We start from the raw sequence: 23,311 nt of genomic DNA, 5'->3' as shown, positions 1-23,311 counted from the left end.
ACCTTGAGAGAGTCCAAGTTAAAATAACTGGAGGAACTCCCTCCCATCTGTAGTATTTAAGGAAATATATACAGTTGATTAAACATGACCCATGGTACCTGTAACATTCTGTATGAAACTTACTTTTAAAAGAATACATTGAGAGGGAGTTTCAGGGGAATTTCAGAGGAAAAGGGGAAGGGTTTACAGGAACAAGTATAAGGGACACATAGATAAAAAACTAGGGGCAGGTAGAAATGGGAGGGAGGAAGGGGGGCTGGGAGGATGGTCTGGGATGGGAGTAAAAGATAGAATATTGTACTACAACAATGATTAAAATAAAATTAAAAAAATAAAAATGATTCAATAATGAAAAAAGAATGCATTGAAACTGTATAATAGCAGCAGTAATTGATGTCTCTGGAACAAAAGTTGTTTCTTAACATAGTTTGGTTGGTTTCAGGCTAGGAGGGAAGGAACCAATGAGTTCCTCTGATATTTCTCTCAGATCTCATACTCAATATAGTATTAACACTTCTGGCTTCTGCCACATGTTGCTTGACATCACTTGTCAAATCATTAGATTTCTATCCCCAAAGTATAATTGGCAATGTATCAATCTAATATGGCTCAATCAGTAAAAAAAATAATAATGAGATGAGAACATACATACAAAAAAAAGAGACATGGAAAGATTGCCTGGCAAAAAATAATGAATGAGATGATAAAATATATGGAAGAGAAAGGTTATGTTTTTACTCAGAGTTTTCATTCTGGTGGTCTTCACACCAGCCAATAACTCCTATGAGCTCTAGGAGACATAGTTTTCTTTGATGAAAATGAGGAGTTTCTCCTCTATGGCTTTCTCATGGAAATTTCACCAAAGGCTGTCCTGGGCTTATAAACATCAAACATTTGCAGGGATAACATTATCCTCTTAAATAAGTTTTAGAAGGTTGTGAAGGACAAAATTGCTGACAGAAAAATCCCATACTACAAGTGCTAACTTGCCCAAGTACTTAAGAATGCCACTTACAAAATATATCAGTATAAAATTGACCATGCTAGTAAAGGGGTTTGAAAAAAATAATTCAAGCATGATGATATTGAATACAGGTCATTTGAAGACTGACATCACAAATGTGACTAGACCAAATAGAGAGAATGTTTCATAGCTTCCCCTGTTCAATGACATAATTTAGAAGGTATCAAAAGGTATCTCAACTGCCTACAATCCTGAACAAGTGGTGCTGAAAATAATGTATGGGGACTAGGAAAGCCTCAGGAAACATCATGATTCTCAACTCACAAGGTCGCTCTCAAAAGAGTCTCCCAACTAGTAAGTGGAAAGCTCCCCACAAGTGCCAGGAGTTGCTTCTTGTATTTTAACTACTTGCTTGAAATAGTGCTTTGCAAGATCAGTGTTGATTATAAGCATACACAATTCTGAGACAGTCTTCATTACACATCTGGTGGAATTAAAAGACTGCCTGACTTAATCTTACTGTAGTTAGTATATTAGTGTTATTACATGTTGTGAGAATTATTTTCCATTAGTCAGTTTAGCTCAAGAGAGTATAAAGAATTTGGGTGGAAAATTATAACCAGATCATGACAAAATCTCTAGCTAAAGAAGCAAAGTAATTGTTGAGGTTAACAAAGATGCAGTAATTCTCTTCATATGACTTTGCTGTATGTAAACTGTTTGTATGTACACTGTTTGTAAACTGCAGTCATGAGTTTAGCAAAAATCTTTACAAGCCAAACTCATCAAAACAGGCATTTGGACAATAAGAATTTAATTTCACACCAATAAGACTTTAGATTTCAGATTTATTCAGGGCTGTTTGCACATGTTTACAGAATATTTAGCTTCCTCTAACAGATGACAAGATAGATCCCCCTCAGTGAAACCCTGGCCTAAATATATTTGCAAGGGGATAACATTAAACATGGAAGCTTTTGAATTGTGGCACTCAAAAGTGTTCTACATAGGGCATCCTTCAAAAGCCCTATTGAGGTCATCTAGCCCATTTGCTTAATATTTGTGTTTTATGAGTTTTAAAAATATTTTTAAATTTATTTTTAGAGATAAGGGAAAGAATGGAAAAAGAAAGGGAGAGAAACATTGGTGTGAGAGAAACATCTCTCAGTTGTCTCCCATGCATGTCCTGACCAGGGACCAAACCCACAACCTAGGCACATACCCTGACCAGGGAATCCAACGAGCAACATTTTGCTATCCAGGGCAATGCCTAACCAACTGAGCAATGCTGGTCAGAGCATTTTATGAGTTTTGTAAGGGAAGCACTTTTATATCACAACCAAAACTTGTCTTGGTTACCAGACTGTAGCCATAACTGGGTAAAAGTCATTTTGATTCATTATTTGGAACTATACTTACTAAGGCAAATCTAAATGGCTCTTCTAGAATATTTTCACATTTGCATTTATCTGAACTGCAGAATGGATTTAAGGAGTATTTTAGCTGTTAGGAAGTATTTAATTTACTTAAACTTATCTTTACTCAGAATTCCTATAGTAGCCAATTTACCTTTCAGTTCACTTTAAACTATATCTGATTCACTCCAAATAGATTTCTAAGTCAAAATTAGACTTCATTAAAGTATTAAGTTTAAATCTGAAAGAGGATGCATTAAAATCTTCACGTTTGACAAGTTCATTAAAATTGTTGAACATGTCTTGATACATTTACTTATCAGCTTTTTATTCTTTCTGCTGGCATTTCCCCAATATTTTTTGTGTCACCTCTTTGGTTCATTGGGTTGCTACTATTTATGCTTTTATGGACTTCTGTTTTCATGATTTACTATAGCTCATAAAACTTTTACCACATCTGTTTGGCCTAAGGTATTGGCTGTTTTGGCAAGGTCATCTGCAGTGCATACCACAGAGTATTGTGTATCTTCTGAGTCACCACACACATCTCTTTAATTGCTGAAGCAAAGGCAAAAGCATGTTTGTCATCTTGGCATCTTGGAACTCCTTGCTTTTCCTGATTCAAAGCATTAACAGTTCCATCCTTTCTACATGACTCTTCAATGTGAATAGATTTCAAGTGTCTATCAAGAGCAACAGAGATATTGGCATGAAGGCGAGAACTTTGAAGATGTTCCATTTTGCCTAGTAAGGTTATAAACCTGGCTTGTTCCTGAAGTTCATCCATAATTAAGTGATCACCTCTAGATGGGTTGGAAGTCAGCCTTGGAATTGAAGTATTGTTAGTACTGAATATTTTTTCCTGGGTAATTCTTGGCAAGGGACAATTCAGTCTTTTTTTCTCTCCTTTTCTAAAACTCTCCATTGTTCATAACACTCTTTTATACAAATATGAAGATCACTGGCTGGTTCACTACAGGTTTTAATTTGCAAACTGTTTTTCTCTCTGATGTGGCATAGTTTTGAAATCCAAAAGTTGGCACAAAACCAGAAAATAAGTATTACCATACATCATATCATTAACATAGGGGTATAAATTCCTTAAGTCATCATAAGACAACAATTCATAGGAATCCAACAGTGGAACAACTGGAATGGCCAAATGGGTGGATGGATCTTAGAAAAAACTCATTTGATCCAAGTTGCTGAAAATTCTGATTATGCCTTAAATCTCCCATCATATAATTAGAAAAGCATGATGCCTGTGTATGATTCACATCGCTGTTAAAATCGTTGTCTCCATTTCCCTGTCTGAAGCTATTAAAATGACTGTGTAAACCCAACAGATCTTAATATATATTTTGAGATAAGCCACCTAAATGCTTTGGAACTTCCTCCAGATCACAATGTTCACTCTGGGGTTTAGCTCGAAAATTATGTTTAGATTTTTAATGACCTGATACTGCAGGGCTAAATAATTACCACAAAATCTGTTTGACTGCCTCATTTACTTTTTATCAGTAACCAATTCAAAGAGATTTTTCTTCCACAGTTTTTGTCAGTCCTTCAATGTGATCAACAATTTGAATTCTTTCTATACCATTATAATTGAAATCAAACTAGAAATGCTGAAGGATTTTCTTGGCAATACTTCTGAAACAAATTGCTATTTATAGTTAAGTTTGTGGATGATGGGGGAAATCTGAAGGACAGTTAGAACCTTTTGATGCTACATCTAAATGACTATTTAATTTCATCAAGTTGCCTTGATTTCAATAAGGAATAGAAATGTTATTTTTTGTGTGGCCATTCATCTAAGTTAGCATAGTTAGGTGGATACCTCCTGCTTCCAAGCCAATATGGAGGTGTAGGTAGATACACTTAACTTCCTTGCACAACCAAAAAAAAAATGAAAACAACCAATTTAAAAACAAAAAAACAACTGTCAGAAAAATGAAGCTGTATGGAAGTCTGAAAAATAAGGAGTTAAAGAATAAACATTCATCCAGACTGGTAGGAGGGACAGAGATGGGAAGCCAGGGCTGAAAGGACATGAAGCAAGGTGGCAGCTGGTAGACTGGGTGGTCCCACATTTGTGTACAGGTAAGTTGGGAGGAACAACTGGGGAGCAAGACAGGCCACACAAACCAGGGTTCCAGGGCAGGAAACTAAAGCCTCAAAACTTCTGGCTGTAGCCCTGGCTTGTATGGCTCAGTGGATTGGGTGCTGGGCTACAAAGCAGAGGGTCACTGGTTTGATTTCCAGTCAGAGAACACACCTGGGTTACAGGCCAGCTCCCCTGGTGTGGAGAGCACAAGAGGCAACCACATATTGATATTTCTCTCCCTCTCTTTCTCCCTCCTTTTCCCTTGATCTAAACACAAATAAATAAAAACCTAGGAGTAATTAAAAAAAAATCTTCCAGCTGTAAAAATCTATTGGGATTGCAGTGACAGGAAAAACTCTCAGTATCTCCAAAGAGTCCATTGGAGGGACCCACAGGATCCTAGATAATACAGAAGCCCATCCACCCAGGAATTAGCACCAGGGAAGCACCTGAGAGGGCACAATCTGCTTGTGGGAAGCAGGGGAAATGACTGAAAGTAGGGCAAGAGCTGAGCAAGCAGCATTGTTCCCTCTCTGACTCCTACCCCACATACTGAGCCAGAACACAGAAAAGCGAGTTGCCCTGCTCTGGTGAATACCTAAAGCTCCACCCCTTACACATAACAGGTGCCCTGAGACAAAAAAAAAATATGGTCCCAATGAAAGAACAGATAAAAACTCCAAAAACTCCAGAGAAAGAACTAAGCAATGAGGAGATAGCCAACCTATCAGATGCAGAGTTCAAAACCCTGGTAATCAGGATGCTCAAAGAAATGACTGAGTACTGATGCAAAATACAGAAAGAAGTGAAGGCTATAAAAAGTGAAATGAAGAAAAATATACAGGGAACCAGCAGTGAAGAGAAGGAAACTGAGATTCAAATTAATAATATGGAACAGAAAAGATAAATAAACATTCAATCAGAACAGAATGAAGAAAATAATTTGAAAAAAAAGGAGAGGCTGAAGAACCTCTGGGAAAACTTTAAATGTTCCAACATCTGAATCACAGGGATGCCAGAAGGAGAAGAGGAAGAACAAGAAATGGAAAACTTATTTGAAAAATAATGAAGGAAAACTTCCTCAATCTGTCAAAAAAAATAGGCATGCAAGTCCAAGAAGCTCAGAGAATCCCAAAGAAGTTGAATCCAAGGAGGAACACACCAAGACACATTATAATTAAGTTCCCCAAGATTAAAGATAAGGAGATAATCTAAAAGGCAGCAAGAGAAAAGGAGAGAGTTAACTACAAAAGTTCCGATAAGACTATCAGCTGATTTATCAAAAGAAACCTTACAGATAAGAAGAGTCTGGAAAGAAGTATTCAAAATCATGAAAAGCAAGACCTACATCCAAGATTACTCTATCCAGCAAAGCTACCATTTACAATGGAAGGGTAGATAAAGTGCTTCTCAGATGTCAAGTTAAAGGAGTTCATCAACACCAAGCCCTTATTATATCAAATGTTAAAGGGACTTATCTAAGAAAAAGATCAAAAACTATGAACAGTAAAATGACAAACTCACAACTATCAAAAACTGAACCTAAAAAGAAAAAAAACAAATTAAGCAAACAACTAGTACAGAAACAGAATCATAGAAATGTAGATCACATGGAGGGTTATCGGTGGGGAGGGGAGAGGGAGAGAATGGGGGGAAATTACAGGGAATAAGAAGCATAATTGGTAGATACAAAATAGACAGAGGGAGGTTAAGAATACTATAGGAAATGGAGAAGCCAAAGAATTTATGTGTATGACCCAGGGACATGAACTGGGGGTAGGGGGAGGAAATGCCTGAGGGAGGGAGTGCAGGGCAAAGGTGGGCAAAGGGGAAAAAAATGGGACAAGTGTAAATGCATAATCAATAAAGTATACTTTACAAAAGTTGAAACTTCCTGAAGATGTTGCTGAATTTGACTATAAATTCACTGATTTAGAATACTCAGAAGCTGGGGCTCAGCTTCAACAAACTGTTGCTTTTCCATAACATTAGCAAAATTATTAGCTAGAAAAACTATATTAGGTTTTAATCCATATTCTGATTTTAAGCCAAAGTCAGAATTAAATGCTTCTTCCTTTGCAAACTGTTTTTCTGTCTGATGTGGTATAGTGTTTGAAAATGTGAAATGCTGCTGACCAGGTATTATCTCTTCCATTTTTTTCTGATTTGCTGGTTTAACCTGAAATAACTTTGTGTATATCTGCTTCTATAGTTGGGGGTTCAGGTATGCCATTTGCTATTTTTTTTTACTATCTTGGGCACTAAAATTTGAACAGTTACTAAGCTTAACTTTATTAAGATGAGAATATTTTGGGTATCTACAATAATCTGAATTTTCAGTGTACCTATTAAACTAGGAAAGAAATATCTGTAATGGTGATTCAAGACTATTAACACATATTTTCTTTTTTCCCTTAAGGACAAGTATCAAGTCCTGATTCATTTATAATGTCAGATAGGCCAGTTTGTGGTATAAAACTGTTTTTGATAAATGGGTATTCTTGGGATGTTGTCTTAGTTGTATCATTTGTCTGAATATTATAACAGAATGATCACTTCATGACAGTTACTTTCATTGCTCTTCAAGGTCTTAACCAGTAAATCCGTAATAAAGATCAACTATTTTTGTTGTGGTAGGATATTACTATTATGCAGGTATTGCTTTTCCACTGCTGTCTCATTCACCAGTATGAAAACTTGCTGAGAAATGGCTGTCTCTTCTGACCTTTTGGTTTCTGTTAACAGGTCATGATGATCTGCAAATCTGCTTGTGTTTGACAAACTGACTTTAAATTGGAGAAATAGGTCCCATCACTAAATTATGATTGTGAGTTATCTTATTCTTTCAAAATGTTAGATACAAGTCCATATAAGTCTGTCTCACTGCTTGAATCCTGCTCTTCACATTAATCTGAGAATTAAGAAGGCTGCTTCATATCATCACCATAAGTAGACCATGGTGCAGAAAAAAGTGAAGAATCTACAGAACTTGAATATTCAGTTGATGAGGAAAATGGAGATAGGTCTGCCTTAAGTCAACTTTTTCTTCACTCTGAGATTTGTAGCCATCACAGAAGAAGTGGAGCCAGTCAACATCACGCTGTTGATCACTTTCTTTAGGCTGCTGTTGGCATTGCCACTAAGGTTCCAGCACCTCCTTGGAATGCCACCTTGGGCGCCATGGCCCCACCCCCAGCACTTGTGGAATGTTGTGTGGGTCACCGGCCAGCAGTGACCATGGAATGCTGTGGATGGCTCGACGATAAACACGCGAGAAAAAACACACGCACAGAGACAGACTAGTTTCTGTGGGGAAGTAGGGACGAAATGGCCACCCCCCCACCTAGTGGGGAGCATGCCGATTTACAGTCCATACCTGCTTTTATTGGGCTCATTTTGCATAATAATTCAGGTAAAGTACAGTACTCATTAGGGGGAAGTAAGGAACCATAGAAAACAAAGAACTCTGCCGGTCTATTGAGTTGGGGTCAAAGAGCTGTAAGACTGAGGAACAAAATAACTTTCTCCTAAGACCCTTCTCATTCAACTGAGAGCATTCTAAACAAAGAAGCTTTCACAGTAATTTACATGTTCTTTCTTAGGCCTGATCACCCCGGGGAATCCGCACTTCTCAGTACAGAGCTGCACCACCCTGTCATTGTTTCAGGCTTAGGTGGAGCAAGGGAACTAAGGCAACTGAGAGACAAGGAGGTTTTTTCCCCAGACGCTGAGAACTCAGGCTATGTCAAAGCCGAGGAGCGAGGGTCCATCACCCCCTTTTGCTGCAGCCCCCCAAGTCCTTCTTTTGGGGGGGCCTCCCAAAGTGATCGTGCCTGTCTTAGGTCATTCCCCCCGTGGGGAATCTTACCCGTCTTTGGCTAACCAACCAAGCTTTTGGGGGTTCAGTCATGAATAAAGCAGCAGAAGCAGCATTCCTGCCAGGAAGATAAGCTTTTGTCTCCTTGCTGGCTTACAGTTCCAAGGGCGTTCCCTTAGCCTTAGCCTAGGTGGGGGTTTCAGCTTCTGATACCAGTCAGGGCAGTTCCCAACAGTGGAACTTGGTACAGCACCTGGGGCATGGGGGTAAAGGGATTTGTGGAAGCACAGCTCCCTCAGGCTACACCCTGCCACTGCCGCCTTCACCACTGCCCCGGAACTGTCTAGAGTGGGTTTGCTGTGGCCCCAAAGGGCACAGGTGTTGAGGGAGAGCGATAGGGATGGGGGAAGCAGGGCTGCTCTTCTTGAATAGCTTTAAACACTTCCTTCATTGTTACCATCCAAAATGTTAAACTAGTAAAACATGGGTCTTCTGATTCACAGCTGGATATACTTAACCCATACTAGAAGCTTTTGCTTTGTGCTTTTTAAATTATTTAAACCTGCCAGAGAAGTCTGAATCTGTTTCATCTTCACCTTGTCTTTTATAATATTAATTTTTTATCTTACAGTGTTTCCATTTGTCCTCATGGGCATGCTTATGGGCTAATATAGTCTTAGAAATCACCTTCTGGCATTGAAAATTCTGCCTTGGGGTTTTTAAAACACTGGAAAATCTTCAGGGACCCTTCTCTTCTAGGCTAGTTGTGTCGATTCCCTGGATCTTTAGAAGAATAAGAAACCCACCTGACAGTAATTCCCTCTACTGGGTAGACTGCTGCTGCGTTCTGGCAATTGAATATTACATGTGGATTTTAGTTTATATTATTTAAAACATACACTTCTATACTATCAGAATGCCCTTCCTTTTGCTGACAATGCAAAGGCTATATGTGTTAAGTTAAAAAGTGTCCTGTGTTATAGCAATGTAACTGTACACACAATTCAGCATTATGCTGCTAGGACAGAAGCCAACATGCTGACAGGTGTGCCAGAAGTCCTGTCCCTTAGTTGTCTGACCTGGCTCTTTGTGATTGATGAAAAAATTTTAATCCAAATATCAAATTTCTCCTATTCTTAGCACACGCTTTTAAGACAGTCTTCTTTGAGAAAGCAGAATTTTCTCACAGTTTTATGTTAATTTTTTACAACATGGCTTCCAACATGGCTTGACATGAAAATTCTGTCATATAGAAACAAAGAAACCATCTTTAGTAAGAATACACTTGCCTGTGACTTTATCAAAATTATGAAGAAATATATTTCCCAAGTATAAAACATGTCCATTTCCCTTCTGCTGAAACCACCTGGGCCTCTGAGGGTAATCTGGTTATGTAGACAGCAGCTCTTGGAACTCATCACACTCATGTCCTAACAAAGCTAGTCTCAGTTAAAGAGGATGACCTGCAGACATCGGAAGACCTGTTACCATTGTTTATGTGCATGACTACACAGACCTCTGCTAGAACTTTCTACAATATATCAGAATAAAACAAAATAAGTAAACTAAGCATTGCATGTTAAAATGGTGACTAAACATTTGAGAAGTTGCCATTATATACTGCTAAGTGGGAAAGAAGGGTTACAAAACAGTATGTGTTATATAATTCCATTTGTATTTAAAAATATACCCAGAATAAAAGACTAAAAATAAAAGATAGCAAAGTGTTTTACAGCTTTGGCTGGTATCATTGGAACGATATTAAAGTTGTCATTATATCTTTCCAGTGTTTCTTTATAAACTAGGTGCAAATACAATAGACATTCTTAATCTCCACTTTTGAACAAAAGATAGTTTACTATAGTTTAACTAGATTATTCCACATAAATACAAGGAAGCCCTAAACTTCAGGCACTTTCAAGGCACACTTTTCTTTCTCACTCGCTTAGATGTAACTTGCTCTTCTTGAACCACAGCTCTGCTTCGGGCTGCAGGTAGGCTTCCTAGATCTTCTTTTTCTGGGGCTGAGGCCAAACTAGTGGCTCCTATCCAGGCTTCTTATTCTTATTCTTATTTTTATTCTTATTCTTATTCTTATTCTTATTCTTATTCTTATTCTTATTCTTATTCTTATTCTTTCATTCTTATTCTTCTCTTTTTTTAGTTTTTATAATGGCTTTTATTTTAAAATATTATAGTTATTTACTTTTTAAGATTTTATTTAATTTTTAGAGAGGGGGGAAGGAGGGAGAGAGAGAGGGAGAGAAACATCAATGTGTGGTTGCCTCTTGCACACCCCCTACTGGGAACTTGGCCTGCAACCCAGGCAGGTGCCCTGACTGAGAATCAAACCAGAAACCCTTTAGACTGTAGACCTCTGCTTAATCTGAGCTACACACCAACCAGAGCATATTTATTTATTTTTAACTTTTTATTGTCATTTTATCACAGTTGTCCATTTTTCCCCCTTTGCCCTCCTCCACACATCCTATCCCCCCAGTCTCATAGTCAATTCCCAACTGTTGTTCATTCCATGAGTCATTCATATATACTCTTTAACTAGATTTTTACCCTTCTTTCCACCATTATGCCACTCCTCTCTCCCCTCTGGTCACTGTCAGTCTTTTCCATCACAGTGATCAGATAAGAAAAAGAAATAAAAGGGATCCCAATTGCAAAGGAAAATTAAAATTGTCATTATTCACAGATGACATGATAGTGTACATAGAAAACCACAGAATCTCCACCAAAAAACTCCTTGACATAAGGTGTGAACTTGGAAAAATTGTGTGGTACAAAGTCAATATTCAGAAATTGATGGCATTTTTTATAACAGTGAAATCTCAGAAAAAGAAACTAGAGGGATAAATCCCATTTACTATTGCAACAAGAAAAATAAAGTAGCTGGGAATGAATTTAACCAAGGAAATAAAAGACCAGTATTTGGAAAACTATAGAACACTGAAAAAGAAATTAAGGAAGATACAAATAAATGGAAGCATATACTGTATTCATGGATTGGAAGAATTTACATTATTAAAATGTCCACACTACCCAAGAAATCTATAGATTCAATGCAATTCTTATTAAAATACTAATGGCATATTTCACAGATATAGAACAAATAATTCAAAAATTTATATGAAATCAAAAATACTCTAAACAGCCTCAGCAATCTTAAGAAAGAAGAACAAAGTAGGAGGGATCCCAATATCTGATACCAAACTATACTACAAGATCACTGTGACCAGTACAGCCTAGTAGTGGCATAAGAACAGACACATAGATCAGTGGAACAGAATAGAGAGCCCAGAAATAAACCCATGTCTCTATGCTCAATTAATATTTGACAAATGGGGCATGAGCATACAATGGACTAAAAATACCTTCTTCAGTAAATGGTATTGGGAGAACTGAACTGATAAATGCCCCCCCCCCCAAAAAAAAGAAGCTAGATCACCAATTTACACCATATACCAGAATAAACTCAAAATGGATAAAACACTTAAATATAAGTCATGACTCCATAAAAGTCCTAGAGGAAAACCTAGGCAGGACAATTTCATTTATCCCAGGTAACAGTATTTTTGACAATATATCTTCCAGGGCAAGGGAAATAAAGGGAAAAAAATAAACTAATGGGACTACATCAAATTAAAAGGCTTCTGCATGGCTAAAGAAACTATCATCAAAATGAAAAGTGAACTGATCCCATGGGAGAACATATTTGCCAATGATACAATGGACAAGGGTTTGATCTCCAAAATATGTAAAGAATGCATACAACTCCACACCAGGAAGACAAGCAATCCAATTAAAAAATGGGTAAAGGAATTTAACAGACGTTATCCAAGTAGGAGACACAGAGGGCCCATAAACACATGAAAAAATGTTCAACATTACTAGCCATTAGAGAGATGCAAATTAAAACCACATTGAGATACCACTTTATACTGGTTAGAATGGCCATCATTAATAAATCTACAAAAAAAAATGCTGACCAGGATGTGCAGAAATGGGAACCCTTGTGCACTATTGGTGGAAACGCAGGCTGTTGTAGCCAATGTAGAAAACAATATGGAATTCTCTCAAAAATCTAAAAATGGAAATACTTTTTGACCTCATGACTTCCTTCCTGGGAATATACCCTAAGAATCCCAAATCAACAGTTCAAAAGAACTTATACACCCCTATGTTCATAGCAGCTTTATTTACAATAGCCAAGTGTTGGAAATAGCCTAAATTCCCATCAGTAGATGAGTGGTTAAAAAAACTGTGGTACATTTACACAATGGAATACTAAGCAGGAGAAAGGAAGAAGGAACTCCTACCTTTTTTAAAAGCATGGATGGAAGTGGAAAATATTATGCTAAGTGAAATAAGCCAGTTGGCTATAGACAAATACCATATGATCTCACATGTAATATGAATATAATGAACAAAATAAACAAACAAAATAGGACATGTTTTCCTTATGGTACAGGGCATGAGTAAGAGAGCTGGTGTCAATTCTTTATGCTTCACGAAGCTCAGACATGACATGTACTACATTATTTCATTGGTTGTAACATGTCACGTGGCCAAGCCAAACATCAAGGATGCATAATTTTCTTATTTAGAGCAATGCTTTGAATTGTTTTTATTTACATAATATTGCCTGAAGAGACACTTATTTGAATATAGAAAGAGTTTCTTTATTTTTTAAATACCTACATAGTACTACATCTTGTGAATATGCTGTAGTTTACATAATCAGTTCCTATTGATGAAAACATGGGGTATTTTTAATCTTTTACAATGTCAAATAATCTTGAAATGAATAACCTTGTCCACATGTAAGTTCATATGTGGGCAGATATACAGTAAGATGAAAGGTAAAGTACCCTAAGTAAAATATACAGATATCCAATGGCTTAAGTTTATTTCCTTTATTCAACAGTCCTAAGGATGTGGAGAAGAAAGTCCAGTTTGATGCTGGTTTGTTTTCTGTAATCATTCAATGGTCTCTCGGTATATTGTGGCTGCTATAACAAACTGCCACAGACTGGGTGGCTTAAACAACAAATATATTTTTCTCACAGTCCTGGAGGTTGGGAAGTTTGTGCTCAGGGCATTGGTTTGGTGAGAGTCAGTTTCATGGCTCCTAGATAAGTAACTTCATGCTCTATCCTCATATGGCAGACAGTATGTGAGAGGTTTCTAGGGTGTCTCTTATAAAGGCACTAGTGCCATTTATGAGGGCCCCCTCATGGCTCAATCACCCCCTGATACCATCATACTGAGCATTAGGATTTCAACATTTTGATTTTGAGGGGACACAAACCATCCACAACAAGAGGCTAGATTTTCTCCACCTCATTCCTTTCACTTTCCTCAAGATCTTAGTCTGGAGCCCTGGCCAAGTAGTCCAGTTGGTGAGTGCATTGTCTTGATAATGTTATGGTTACAGGTTTCATCCCCAGTCAGGGCACATACAAGGAACAACCAATGAATGCATAAATGTATCATACAACATATCAATGTCTCTCTCCCTTCCTCTCTCTCTCTCGCTCCCTCTCTCTCTCTCTCATCAATGCCCAACATATAAGGATCGAGACCAAAAAGCAGCAAACATCTCATCCAGTCATGTCTCACTGCAAAGACTTAGTGACATAGATACCACTAGCTTCAGCGAAGGTCAGGAAATGTCCTGTCTACCTGGGCAACTAAAAGCCAAACCTTATTCTGTGATGGTGGTAAAAAGTAAAAACAGGTATATCTGTAAGATAAATTTCTAGATACATAATAGTTATGTCAAGCAATAAATGCATTTATAAATTCAGAAGATAATAGTAAATTGTACTCCATAGGAGTTGAATCATTTAGTATTTCCACCAGCAATGTGTACAAGTATGTCTCTTGTCTTCCCAGACATGACAAGTAAGTATATTGTCAAACATGAAGACTTTTACAAATGCAAAGGTAAAAGCAATATCCCAGTTTAGTTCTCATTTGAGTTTTTATTTTAAATGTGATTGAGAATCATTTCATAAGTTTAAGGACAACTTATATTTCATTCTCTAAGAATTATCTGTTTTGGTTACTTTCATATTTTTCTATTAGATTATTACTCATCTGCCTGTGATATTTTAACCAAAACACCAGTGGGGACCTACTCCTTGCTTCCAGCAGGAAAAAAATCTGGAGGCAGAGTTTAGTGAAAAGTAAAAAGAAGGAGAAGGGGTAAGCCAAGGAACACAAATATAGGACTCATGGGCACAGTCAATGGGGGATGGATTGACTGTGGGAGTGGTGGTGGACAGGGCAGAGGAGAGCAATGGCGGGGGGGGGGAAGATGGGACAGCTATAACTTAACAATAATAAAAAAGAAAGAAGTGTTTTATTCAAAGGTTATATAGTTTGAAAGAATGGAAAGTTTCTGCCTGAAAATCTGTTTCCTCTAAGACACCCAAAGAAAATCACTTGCCACCCTCTGCCTGCTCAGTTTAAGGCTGAACTAAGAATCTCTTCTCTGAAAACTACTGTCCTTTAAGAAACACAGGTGGCTAAGCTAGTTTCTAGTCACTGTCTGGCTTCAGACATCATTCCAAGTCTGTGTATCCAAGTGTCCTACTCATGGCATGCTGCCCTCTCCCTTTGGCCACTTCCCTACAGTGCTACTATATGTCTGACCAGGCAGGGCCAGCACAGCACAGCTGCAGTCACCAGTTCCACTGCAACTTCCCATTAAGGGCAGGAGCATAAGTCTTGTCACCTGGTCATGCAGCCTCCATGGCCCACTGGCCTGGCCTTCCTCCCTTTTTGCATTAACAACCCAGTGCTGACTGTGCTCCTAGACAGGCAGGCCTATGCAGAACTCAGGAAAGAGCACAGGGAATGTCTGAATATGCAGTCTCCAAAGCCTGCTGGTCCATGAACTAGAGCCCCAGGAAGCTGAGGAAGAGAGGAAGGTGAAGTGAGTAGCATTTTCATGAACTCCACTTTATATACTCCAGCCTAAAGTCATCTGCTCAGCAGAAGCACATAAGAGGGCTCCATCATACCTGTGTTGCCTGGTTGCCAGGGCAATTGCTCTTGTGCAGTCCTCGGTGCTTCCCAACCCCACCCCCATCTCTAAGGGCGTGCAGCCTCTCATGCTGTAGATGGGCTTCTTAAGTGAGGCCTATACTGTGTAATCAAATGCCTGGTTAATGAGGTCATAGGCACACACCTTATGAAAACAGAGGGAAGGACACACAGGTTAATTCACACAACAAATCACAAATCAGTCTCTAAGCTTGCAAGACTGACTTTTGGGAAGATGTCCAGTTGCTAGGCCTTTGCTAGAATGATACCAAGCAGTGACAATTTGACAAATCCTTCATGTCTGTAAATTAGACATCTCTGATGATGTCCTTAGGTGCTATAATAAACCAGTTCAGTTTCCAAGTGAAAACAAAACTTTGAAGACAGTTAGCTGCACTAAAGTCTGATATCCACAACTGAGCATTGTGATTATCCTTGAAACCTGATTCCTCTCCTTAAGATTACCATCACTGTCATCAAAGAGATTACTGGTTTTCAATTTTGCCTCATAATTTGAATGAACACAAGAGCAGCAATTAATCACATAGGCTCTTTAAATCAGCTCAGTGGAACTTCCACAAAAAACTTTTAGATTGACCCTTAGTTGGCCCTTCAGGGTACAGAAACCAACCAACATGCGTGTGCCAACCAGCCTTGCCTGCAGTACCTGTACCCCTCAAGTGTTTGGTGGTTTCCATCATGTCTTGAGGTTCCCATCATGTCTTGAGGTTTCCATCACATCTTAAGGTTCTTTCTTGCCATCTTTGAGGAAAGCAACTTTAATTCCCTCTCTGGAAAGACTGTCATGAACTACATGACCAAACAAGGTACCAGGTCATTTCTTCAGTATGCTTTTGTTAGTTCTGAAAATCAATCTCAGATCCTCAAGGCTTTCTGGTAACAACAAGAGCCCAGACATGCCTTCTTTATGCATGATATTCCAGTTAAAATCTTGGTTATTCAAACCACAATTTGAAACTGGTCTTATTGGCTTTGTGCAAAACAACAACAACAACAACAACAATATTTATATCATTACTCACTCACTAAGAATGCTGAATTCTGGAGAAATCATGTAGAGAGAAAAATACAAAACAAAAGGAGAAATTGTTGTCTTTCCAATATCTACCAAAATTGCATTTCCATGCCTTACACTTTCCATTGTTTCTTTCCAACTTAGTGTGAAGTTTTAACTGCCAGAAACCATTAATTTCCTTTCATAACAGAAATGAAGACAAAGTTTCAGCAAAATAGAAGGGAACTAGAACTTGCTTACAACATTGTCTGACAACTGATCCCACCAACCAGTCCCTCAGATGACCTCTCATAGGTCCAAATGGCACAAAGTCCCAATGGTAGAAACATTCTATCACTTCTCAGTGTGTTCCAACTGGTCTCACAGCAGAGACATGAAAGTTCCTGGTGTAAGCAAAACAATGAAATTCCCTCTAGTCCCCACAAAATCAGAAAGCGAACATAGAATCAAGAGCTGTTTCTTTCCTTTCAAGTTAAAATTCTCACAACCTTAAATACTTATTCAAATTTATACACAACTCACTTTCAATCCTTGTTCTTTTCAACAATGAGGAGGACCATATTGTAACTCAATATCAAGCAGCTAAAAGCCCTTAGATTTGCAAACATATAAATAAAGTAAAAGGAATATTGTCACTTTGCATTGAGGCCTGCTGTCTTCTTCCAGAAGAGGAATTTCAAATCTCTTTCCAGAATGCAGATTCAGCTTTCCCTTTCAGCATCAACTACAGAAGTAGGGTTCTAGTCTTCCTTAGCTGGTGCCCTTTTTATCTGTGTCTGGTGGATCCAGGCTTGATTCCCATGAGCTTCAGGGAAGAGTGTGTTGTCAGTAGGATGTCATAGGGACCAGTCCATTGTTCAGCTATGGAGTCTTGGGGTCTTGTTTGGGGTCTTGAGTCTTCCAGTCTTAGTAAGAAATGGTCCCCCCAGCTGGAATGGGTGTAAGGGCTTGTTTACCCTAAATGTTACCTCTATTGCTTAATTTTTTACTTATGCTCAAAATCTGATGAGTCATTCCCAATAGCAAAATTTGGAAGAGTCTCCCATAAACTATTTCAAAAGGACTTAAGCCCATTTATAGGTGTTACTTTAATCTGGAGCAAGGCAATGGGAAATGCCTAGTACCATTTCAAGTGCATTTCCTGGCATATTTTTTCCAGGGTCTTCATTATTATGTGATTCATTTTCTCAGTCTTTCCTGTAAATTGAGGTCTTCAAGATGTATATAACTTCCACTGTATTTTAATGCCTGTCCAATCTTCTCAGAGATCTCTGAAGTGAATGATGATCCATGTTGCTCTGGATGCTGTGAGTCCAAATGTAGGGATTATTTCTTTAAGTAAAAGTTTTACTACCTCGCTCACCTCAGTTCTAGTGGGTATGCCTCTACCCATCCAGAAAAAAAAATTATCCACAAAAACTAATGAAAATTTGAAATTCCCTGTTGCTTATGCACTTGTGAAATGTCTACTTGTCAGTCCTCAAATGGGAATAACCCTTTATATTGTACTCCCTTTTCTGCTGGGTAGCATTCTATCATAGGATTGTTTTTGACACATATCTGGCACACTTAGGTGAGCCTCTGAACAGTCCTTTGCAAATGAAGACCCTTCAAATGTGGTCTTATAAAAACCATAAAAGCATCCCTTCCATAATGGGCCTCTTCATGTAAGTATTTTAAGATAGGATACAATAGGGAAGTATGATCATACCATAGGTGTTAATCATCTATATGGAATTGGGGTCAGTGTTAGAGAATCCCCATTTGTGGGCCAATTCCTCATCTCATTCTATGTAATACAGTTCAAATTTTGACAAGTCCAAACAGGGGATCAAAACCCCTAGGCATGGAGGCCTTCCTTGTCTCACTGCTTTGTCAACAGTTTGGTTTCCCTGGAACCATCCCTTCAGTGTCATGGGCAGTGTATTATGGCAACCTAGTTTACTAGATTCACTGCCTCTAGCAACTGTAAAATCTCTTCTCCATGTTTAACACCCTTGTTTCCAAAGTTTAAGATCCCTCTTTCCTTCCATATTGCTCCATGGGCATGGACTACCACAAAGGCATATTTGGAGTCCAGGTAGATGTTAACCTTCTTTCCCTGGGTCAGTACTAGCTCCCATAAGGGTTATGAACTAATATTTTTTCTGCTGAGGTTTCCATCAAAAGCATTTGGGCTTCTATTACCTTATGCATGGTGACTACTGTATACCTGTCTTGGAATTTGCTGCTATCCATGAAGTTGTTCCCATCTGTATATAGCTAACAGTCTGGTGCTGCCAGTGGCTGATCCAGTAGATCTGGCCTGGTAGAATAAACTTGGTCAATCATTTCCAAGCAGTCATGCTGGAAAGCTGTCTCCCTCCATGTTTGGGAGCAAGATGGCTGGGTTAAGTGTTGTGGTAGTCTGTCAGGCAACATTTGGATTGTCCAACAGAATGGTCTGGTATTTTCCCATGTGCCTTCCCATCAGCCAATACCATTCTTTCTGTCCCAATAGAGTTAGGACCTGGTGTGGTACCAATACTGTAGTAAGCCTCACCAAAGTGAACCTCTCAGATTCCTGTAAGATATCACAGGTAGCTGCCACTGCTCAAAGATGTGAAGACCATCCCTTTGTCACATGACTCAGCTTCTTTGGGAGATAGGCTATGGGTCTGGGAATTTTCCCCAGAGTCTGGGTTAGTAAATCCAGTCCAATCTCCTAACTTTCATGAATGTACAATTTGAAATTTCTGTAAACTGGGAAATCCTGAATATGAGAGCTGAAACTAGCTTTTTCTTCAAGGTGTCAAATGCTACCTAACAATCTTTTGTCCATTTGAAAAGTTCAGCATTCAGGCCTTTAAATGAATTGTACAGTGGTTTTGCTTTAAGTCCCAAATTTGTATTCCAAATTTGGCAAAAACCTGTAATCCCTAAGAACCCACGAGGCTGCCTTCAGTTCTCTGATATTTTAAATGTAGCAATGGCTTGCTTTCTATCTGCAATCAAACACTTTGTACCCTGTTTCAGTTGAAATCCCAAGCATGTCCCCTCCTGTTTGTAAATCTGGGCCCTTTGAGGTGATACCTGTATGCACCTTTTGCTAAATGATTTGGAACTGTGATGATATTGGGCAAACAGTCCTCGCAGGTATTGCTAGCTATCAATAGGAGACCTGTCTGGAAAAAGTCCAACCATAGTTAATATAATGAAAACTGTTTGCAGGACATTGATGTAAGCTAACAGCCATGAAGTGTGGACTGAAATGTGCATGTATGAACAATGATGACTTCACTGTACTAATCAGTAGGGATGGTATATACCATTGAGTGAGCATATATAATGTGTGGCCGTCACATTCAAAATGACTGAGTGAGTACAGCAACACATTTACATCAAATTTTGCACTAAGCTTGAATTATTTGAATGATTCAGAAGGTCACATCTATGGGTAACTGGTGATTGGCAGCTTCATCACAACAATGAGCTCACTCTTGTATTATGTCTTGTGCAGAGTTTTTTGGTGAAACATCAAATCATCCTCTATACAGCCCAGCCTCTATACAGCCCAGTTTTAACACCCTGCAACTTCTGCATTTTCCCAAAACTAAAATCATTTTTGAAAGAGAAGAGATTTCAGGCCATTGATGAAATTCAAGAAAATACAATGGGACAGCTGATGGCAATTGGGAGAACTCGGTGAGGTCTCAAAGTGCCTACTTTGAAGGAACTGAGGTGGCATTGTCCTATGTACAAAGTTCCTTGTATTTTGCATCATCTTCAAAATGTCTCTACTTTTCATATTACATGGCTGGATACCTTCTGGAAAGATCTTATATGTCATCTATGTATTGCAGGAAAACTGATTTTTGAAAAACAATAAAAAAGAAAGAAAAGAAAGACTTAAAAAAGAGAAAAAAGTTATGGCACACCAATAAAATGGGGTAATCTGCAGCTATCTAAAAATGCAAAATATTTAATATGGGAAAATATTCACAATACATAGGGTAGACTTTGAGTTAATGTATAGAATGAGTGCAGTATTGAAAATATAAATGTAAATTAAAATATAAAGGTAAATGTATAGTATGATTGCACTATTGAAAATATAAATGTATGTATGCATAAAAGAAAATATATAAAAGGACATACACCCAAATGTTCAGAGCTCTCTCTGGATAAAATTATAGAAATTGCATGCATATGGTATGAAGCCCTCCATATTACCTAACTTCTCAGAAATAACATGTATTATTTCATCCTGTAACAAAAGAACATTAAATGATTAAAAAAACTTATGGATTCAATGAACATCCCTTAAGTCCTTTGCTAATACTTCCCTGTGTATTATCAGAGAGTTCTTAAATCCTTGTGGCAGCACAGTCCAGCAATATTGGAGCATAGCTTTAATTTCTGGGTCCTGCCATTCAAAGGCCAATAGTAGTGAACCTATTCATTTATTGGGATACAGAAAAAGGCATCCTTCAAGTCTAGGATTGAAGAACATTTGCTATCTCCAAGCACCATGGTCAAGAGAGTATAGGGTTTGGACACCATGGGATGAATATCTTAAATACCATTTATGATTCTAAGATGCTGTACAAATCAATATTCTTCAGAGTGAGGCTTTTTGACTGGCAAATTGGAGTGTTATAAGGAGACTGGAATGTCTGAATTAATCTTGATTTTAATAATTTTTGTAATATTCACTGAATCCCCTCTAGAACATCCTTTTGGGGAGGGGTACTATTTCTTCCATGGGATTCACGCCCATTCTTTTAGGTTAACTTTTATGGGTTGGATATAAACCAGTTTACCTGGGGTTCCATAAGCCAAACAGTTTGATCAATCTGTTTATAGGTCTCAGGCAGAAAGATTTCACCTCTGGGACCTTCTGGGCAAGTCAGGAGTGCCTAGAACTGGAAAGCATATTCCAGTGGGACCTCTACACATAACTGCTGCTTTTCAGGAGGAAAAGTTATTTGTGAATGCAGTCTACAAAGTAAATCTTGGCCCAGCAGTGGAATATAAAGCAAACTATCATATAGAAAAAAAAAAAAACTATGCATAAACTTTTGATTCCTGAGCTAACATTCTGGCAGTTAAAGGAATGCCTGTTTTTGTAATTGTCCAGTCACTCTAGTAACCATTACTGCATCTGAACATTTCTTGGTTAATTTTGTATTTGGCACTGAGTGTGTAGCTCCTGTGTGTATAAGGAAATCAATTACCTTTTTCCCCACAGTTAACTGTACCAACAGATCCAATAGGGAAGTAATAAAAGGTCAGGAGATATCCAAAGGAGCCCCTGGGACTCTTCATTTGTCATCAAACTCCCTTCTCCTCTTCACCAATTCTCAGTGAGGATTTTCATCTTTAATTTCCCTTTTGAGTTTTGGGCACTCCTTCCTCCAGTGGCCTTCCTCCTTTGAATAGACACATTGATTGATGCCTAGTAGGTCTCTCTTTTTCCTTTAGGGTCCCACCTCTTCTGGCCTCACCACCCTGTTTTTTTGTTTTTTGGGGTTTTGTTTGTTTGTTTGTTTGTTTGTTTTTAAAGAACACTGTGGCCTATTTTATTTTCCATGCTTCCTGGGCAATGTAGACTTTAAAAGCTGTGTTCACCAGATGAGAGGGATTCATTCCCAACATCCCATCTAAACTCTGAAATTTCTTTTAGCTATCTGGGGCATTTTGTCAAATAAAAGTCATGTTCACCATCCATATATTTCCTGTTGTCTGTGGGTCAGCATCAGTATGCTTTCTGTAGACCATCTTTCCTAAAAATTCAGAAGGGTCTTTATTTGTTTTATGCTGAAAGGCCTGTATCATATTCAGGGTTTTTTGCTTATGTACCTCTTTCTTAAGCCCTTCCAATATGCACCTTCTGTAGTGTTCCAGAAAGGCTAGGTCTCCACTATTTGGGTCCCAGTCAGACTCAGTCAAGAGAATTGCCCTAGCTGGATTGGGGATCTCATTGGGATTCCCTTGATGGATGCATCAGGCCTCATCATTAGCCTTATTTATAACCAGCTGTGTCTTCATTTAACAAGATGTTAAGGAGAGCCTGTACATCTATCTGCCCAGTTAAAATGATGAGTGGCAAAATGAAGGCAATAAGATCGCCCATTTTCTAAGGATCCTCCCTTTATGAGGGGTTGGAATTCTTCCAATTAAGAAAGTCTGAAGTGAAAAATGGACTATGAGCCCAAAGGTAGCCAGCAGGTTCCTGAATTACTCTGCCTGTGGGATATTGCCTCAAAGGGAACTTTCTTGTTCCAGCTTGGGAAGCTGTCTGGCCAAACTGGATGCCTTGATAGGTCTTTGAGAGGGATACCTGTCCTTTATCATACAGGAGTGGGGCCACTGGCTCTCTGGGCCTTATTTCAGGGGTAGCTAGCATTGGGGGTAGTGATGGAGGAGGTCCCCCTGCTAATAATCCTGTGTTCTCTAAGTTCAATGCATTAACAAGGCTTATTTCCTCATTCTCTCTTTCTTCCCGCATGTTAATGTTAGGAAGAGGTTTTGAGTCACTTGCCTGTATCTGTCAAGTGGAACTCTGTCTCTGGGTGAAATCCTATTATGAAATGACATAAATACTTTTATGTAATGGATTTTGTCCCATTTATGTAACTACTGGCAATACTGTTCCAATTGCATAATGTTACAGTAATCTGTAGACAGAATCATCCATGCGCCACCTTTCCCCACAATCCAAAACATATGTAGGTCACACTGTGTTACAATAATAATTCAATACCTCCTTAGACAGTGGATAATAGCTCTACACACAATAATCCACTATAATTCTACCTAGTGGGCTCCCTCCAGGAACCAACACAGAATAGCCTCTATTGGCATGAATGCACAACATCCTCAAACTTATGACCAGAAGAATTCAGGCAATTTAGGAACATACAAA

At 38.4% G+C, this 23,311-nt stretch overlaps 1 pseudogene; it reads right to left on the bottom strand.

Moving 5' to 3' along the window:
* Positions 1 to 2,698: 2,698 nt before the first annotated feature.
* Positions 2,699 to 22,894, bottom strand: LOC123824305 (annotated as a pseudogene).
* Positions 22,895 to 23,311: the final 417 nt, after the last annotated feature.

Source organism: Phyllostomus hastatus, unplaced genomic scaffold, assembly GCF_019186645.2.
Source record: "Phyllostomus hastatus isolate PE091 unplaced genomic scaffold, TTU_PhHast_1.1 phas_contig_118, whole genome shotgun sequence".
NCBI classification, from domain to species: Eukaryota; Metazoa; Chordata; class Mammalia; order Chiroptera; family Phyllostomidae; genus Phyllostomus; species Phyllostomus hastatus.
Note: the sequence above shows the minus strand (reverse complement) of the source record. Positions and strands in the feature narration are given on the sequence as shown.